We start from the raw sequence: 6,000 nt of genomic DNA on the forward strand, positions 1-6,000 counted from the left end.
AACGGGAGGGATGGAGTGTGTAATTGTGCATTTCTCATTGGGACTTTGGTTTCATGGTCAAAATTCTCAAAAATCAAGCTAAAAACTTGTCTGTGTTCTAGGAAGCTTTTCTCCTCTGTGACACAATACCCCAGCTGGTGTTTGCACTGAGACCTAAGTGTGGGTCTGGACTCCTTGGAGACTGAAATGAGGGAATTTATCAGCAGATAGCATGTGAGTGAATATAGGTGTCTTCTGTGATGTGATTGTGACTTAGAGTGATGGATGTGATGGATGCTGTCACTTCGGCCAAACGTCCCAACTTGGGGTGTTCAGGAAGAATTTCTTCATGGAAAAGGTTGTTAAGCATTGGAAGAGGACTGCCCAGGGGAGTGATGGAGTCCCCATCCCTGGAGGTGTTCAAGGAAAGACTGGATGTGGCACTTAGTGCTCTGGGCTAGGTGACAAGTGGGCATAAATCACAGGCTGGTCTATGAAAAGACCTCCCAGACCATCAAAATGATTCTGTGGTTCTGTTTTATGAAGGCTCCCTGCTTCTCCCTGCTGTGGCTTTGTGGCTTGCTGTGCCTGGGGATCTCCCTTGCTCCTCTGACAGCTATAGGTGCCCATGGGAATTCAGATCTTACCTCTTCCAGAAGGTCAAATTCACAGTGTTAAGGCTTGGCTGGAAAAATGAGCACAAATCAAACATAATCCATAACCTGGAGCGAGTTCTCCTGCTTAACTCTTGGGTTTTCTGGTAAAGCATCTCCGTGTGCCTCAGAGGCAGGCACTGAGCAAATAAAAATGCATCTGCTCCGTGAGAAAGGCTTTATTTCTCTTCTTCCATAGAAAGTTTAGTGCTGCTTTATTGTTCCTTAAACACAGCTTTCCTTTTATGAGCCATAAATGACATTCAGGTGTAGCACAGTGACTTAAATCAGCTCCTCTGGCATTATGCAGATAATGTACTGCAAGAAACACCCAACTGGCCCCTTTCTCCTTGTGCTAATTCATGGTTTCAGTGCTGCTGACTTAAGGTACTCTCCTTTCATGAGTTCACTGAGCATAAAAGCCAGTTAAAATTCCTAAGAAGCAAGAAATAACTCAGCTGTGAGCAATATTGAAGCACGTGGGGGCGGGGGCAGTGCTGCCAAAGCCCAGCTCTTAATTCTCTTTCTGAGAGTTTCTCCGTGACAAGAGTGGAGCTGGTACTTTAAAAAGTGAAGGGGTGTGGGGCTGAGCAGGGCATGATGTGATGGGGGTGGGTTTTGGGGGGAATTGGTATGTGTGCAGAGCCCAGGGTTTGCTTTTAGCCTCCCTGCTCCATTAGGATGTGTGGCTGAGAGCATCTGAGCCAGAGTCTGCTCCGACTTACACCCCGGATTTACAGTAGGATAATGCTGCTGATTTAAAAGGAGCTCTCTGGGATTTATAGGGCTTTTTATAAGCAGGATCAGGAATTTCAGCCATAATCCTGTGCAAATGTATGGGTGTGAGTGGCAACGTGTGTATCTGCATGGCTAATGCAGAGTAATACCCACATCCAGCCAGAACTCAGAGATGAAATCACAGCAGCACAGCAGAGGATGACCATGGCTGTTTGCTCCCACAAAAGTACTTGCATTACAGGGTTATAATGGGATTCATGCCAGGCTCCCAATGATCCTGGCATGGATAAGCCAGCTGTAAGTTTAAAACATGTGGCTGACTCTCCAACATCCACTGTCACAAGAAAAATCAGCCTCCTTCCCCTTTGGTAGCTGCTGTTTGAAAGCATTTTTTTTTTCCATAGAAGTCTTGATCTCTTTGTTTTTATTATGTGAAATACATGCAAGGCCTTAGGTAATGGAAATGCTGTAACTTCATAATGCCAAGGAGATACCAACATCCCAGTGATGTGAATCCAGGGAGACCCCTCAATCCTAAAATACTGTGCAGGATGGCACTGGAATGAGCATCAGAGTAAGGCTTTTTTGGGGTTTTTATCTTACTGAAAACGTACAAGAAAGCACTGGGAAACCAACCAGACCCTCTGCAGATGATGCTCCTTGTCATCCTCTGGTTTGAAGCCAACTCTGATGATGGATGGTGCCTCTTGCCTTTAGGTTAAGGGTGGAAAAAAACCCCAAGCCCCTCTCGTGTTTGCTGTCTGTACAGTGCTATTTCCAGACTAAAGAAAAAGAGTTAAGTTACATTTTAGCAGAACAATACAGACAACAGCAAAGGTCAGAAAACTTTTACGTAAGGTCACCCTATCGATTGCAGCAGTGAAAGGAGAGACATCAAATACTTGGCCGTGAAAGGCTGAAAAGCAGTAAATTCAGCATGAGATACTGAAACCCAAGCTTCTTTCATATGTGGCAGAGCCTCTGACATAGCAGGTTTACTGTTCAAGCTGAGATATGTTGCCTTGCCAACATATATTCTGAGTTACCCAAGCAGATTTAATGTTTTTGCAGTGGTGACTTTTCACTTTTTTTTTTTTTTTTTTTTTGGGGGGTGGGGGCAACGCTTTTCTTTTTCTTTTCAAAAAAGAAAAAAATTGTTGCAGAAGATTTCAGACCTACCTAGGAAATGACCTTAATCAATTTAGTTCCACCGATGTGTATGAAAACTCAGATCTTTCTTTTTGCTTTCTCTGAACATTATCTTGCCTGCATTGAGCAGGGTGACCGGGTCACAGCTTGAGAGAAAAGTGTGTTTTGTTTGTTGTTTTGTTGTGGTTTTTTTTAATCCATCCAAGTGGCAGCTCTGTTTTGTCCAAAAGGATTGACGTGACTGACAAGTGTTTTGAATTTCTAAGCTCCGAGGTCTCCAAATGCATGAAAAGCGAATGACACACACATAAAAATGTAAATCTTTGGAAAACAAGCACCAACTACACACAAAAAACATAACAATTCTGCAAAAGGGTGACAGACGCTGCATTCATTCTGGGGGGGTTTTTTCCCTCCCTTTTTCTTTTTAATAAGCCAGTGTTTGTGGGCCACCTACAGGCACATTTGCGTCTCCTGCAGCGGGGAATCGGGATGCACAATAAGGCACAGTCATGGTTGTGTGTCAGGGTGGGTCTTGCTGCAGCTCCCATGGTCACCAGCTCGCCGGGATCCGTTCCCATCAGCTCCGTGTCCGCTGGGGTCACTCCCTGGATCTTCATCCAGCAGGCACACCGATGTCATCATCTGGGGCCTGGGCTCTGGGAGTCCCAGGGCAGTGAAGCCACTGGGCAGGGCTGTGCTTCCCACCCTGGGCATCCCTGGTGGTGCTGTCCAAACCCTCCAGGAGCTCTGGCAGCCTTGGGCTTGTGCCCATTCCCTGGGAAGCCTGGGCAGTGCCCAGCACCCTCTAGGTGCTTTCCCTGATCTCCAGCCTGACCCTCCCCTGACACAGCTCCATGGCGTTCCCTCCTGTCACTGGTCACCACAAAGTGACCCCAAGGTGAGAAAAGGAAGGAAAGGCACATTTCTGGTCTCCCAAGCAGCGAGCTGGCTTCTCCCTTCTTCCAGGCATCCCGTCACAACCTTGTTGTCACTGTCCTGGGCAAAGACTGTTCAGCTCAGGGTTATCCGTGACAACCACATGGAGTTACTCCAGAGAGTATTTTAATCAGTTTTGGCTCCTGGTGACATATCTGAGACCAGACCACCTGAATGCAGGATGTGCCTCCATGGAGCAGCCCAGGAGCCCTCTGTGGTATGGCCCTGCTCCCTCCTGGCTCTCCTTTCCTTTGTGGCAGGATTCAAAAGTTTGGGAATGCTGCATTGTGTGGAGGCGGCTGGGCCTTGATGACACAATCTGGAGCTCTTGTCCCCAAATCAGCCACCCTGTTCCAGGGCTGGCTGGAACCTCAAGGTTGTGCCTTTGGTGGGTGGCAGTTTTATAAAGAGGAGTGGTGGTGGGGAGAGAGGTTTTCTTCCCATTCCCCATCCTGTCTGGCCTGGTGAATGCCATGTTTTGGTTGAGGGGTTTGAGAGAGGAAGGGAAGCAGTCAGTTGGAAAGGCTGATCCCGCAGCTTCCCCTCAGTTCAGCTCCAGTGCTTCCTCATGGCTGCTTTATGGGAAGCTGGCTGGCACAGGAGAATCCATACCTTCCCTTTGCACTCCATCCATAAAACACCAGAGTGTTTTGGATTCCTGCTTCCAGGAGAGAATAGCCCTCATTGTACTCCTGGAGAATAAAATAGGAGAGGGAGAGGGAGACACTTCCCCACGCACGCTCCGGCTCCCTTGGCTGAGAGGCAGCTTCTCTCACCCACGTTTGATTTTTGGCATTATTGGAGGCTTTCTAAACCTTTCCTGCGTTGTGGAGTAAATGCCAGGCATTCTTTGCTCAACCTAATTTTGGGATGATGGTAATGGAGCCTAGGAGATCCCTGGGGAAGGATGGAAAGTGATTTTTTTCCATCAGCAGCCCTGGTAGTTCACTGTCTTCCTTGGGCATCATCTCAGCTCCTTTGCACCTGGTGATATCTTGTCCCTGCTTCTGCCAAAGATACTTCAGGATGAAAGCCTGGATTTCAGTGTGGAAACTCACAGACAGGTGAACACCCTGTGTGTCTGAGAGGGGTGTCTGCTTGGCTCAGCCCCTGGAAGTCTGGATGCAAACCTGAAGTGCATTAAACCTTCTCCAAGAGTGGGGAGTGGGGGGTGTTCACACTTGGAAAAGCTTTCTGAGCTTTCCAGTGTCTGCTGCTTCCAGTCAGGCTAGAATCCAAAAGTGCAAAGGCTCGTGAAAGTGATTAATAAGGAAAAAAAACAGACCCTGAGACAGGTTCAGCTCCACAACAGCTCTGAAATAGTGGGCTTGCACTAGTCGCGTGATTTCCTCAGGTAGGTTTGCTCTTGGAGAGCTGGAAATCTGTTTTTCACTCTGCATTCACTTCCAGGTGCTGTTTGTATAAGAGTTAGGAATGTCTCCAGGTGTAAAATTTCCAGTGTCTGCTGGCATCTATGTCTCACACTCCTTTGTGTGGCTGGAAAGTCTGGTTGGTCCAAGCAGTTTGGGGAAGTAAAGGGGATTGACTTGCAGGGTGGGTAAGTGCCCCTTTACACATGGCCTTCTGCCTGAACTTCCTATAGATCTGGTGACAACCTCTTTTCCCTGAAGTCAGTGAGAAATTCCCAGACACATCTCAGCATGGATTTCTTCCTAGGAAGTTTCTTGATTCCCCTGTGTGCTGTGAGCCCACAGCTTGGTGCCTGTTGGGAAGGAGAGAGGCTGATTCCCATTTGTGCCAAGGAATGTCTAGGCAGGAAAAGATGCCTTTGGGGGTGGTACAACCCCAAAGATGAATTGTTGTCACACAGACTGTGAAAGGAAGCAATTGTGCAGCACCAGAAGTGTTGCTTGGGATCTCACAAATCCCTTCTCCTTTCCTTTGGGAAGTGACCAACCTTTTCCACTTTCCAAGCAGTTGGAATATGTCCATGTTGCTGCAGAGCTAAAGCTGTGTCAGCTTGCAGGGTGATGGAAAAGGCAACTTTAAATGAACTGCAGGTTTGTGTTACACATGTTGCACACGTTGTACCTTCCTGCAGGGAGTCCTCACAAGCTGATTTAATCACCTTTCCCCTTCCACTGACAGCTGGAGTTGTGCATTAGAGGAAGGTTATAAAGGAGAACAGTTCAAAACAAGGCTCTGAGGTAACCCATCAACCCATTCCTTGTAGGAGAGGGATGGACACAACTGCTGGGGGAAGAGCAAAGCTGTTGACTGTTTCCAGGACCTGTGGTTCTCAGCTAAGGAAGGTTTTTTTTTCCCCTTTGCTACTCTAAGATATAAATTAAGCTTCCCTCTTAACCAGAAACACATTCAGTTCTGATTTTGAGTCAGCTGAGGTGTTGTTTGAGCTTTGTCATAGTGTGCAGCCTCTCTGGGTGCTCCTGTTGTTCATTTGCAAGGAATGAAGGTGAGAGCTTGGATTTGGGAGAACATTGAAGCCCACATTGAAGTGAAAGGCTGTTTTTAGCAGCAACATCTGCTTGATAGCCAGCGGTGCATTCATTGGGATGGATAA

This window comes from Lonchura striata, chromosome 8 (assembly GCF_046129695.1).
Source record: "Lonchura striata isolate bLonStr1 chromosome 8, bLonStr1.mat, whole genome shotgun sequence".
NCBI classification, from domain to species: Eukaryota; Metazoa; Chordata; class Aves; order Passeriformes; family Estrildidae; genus Lonchura; species Lonchura striata.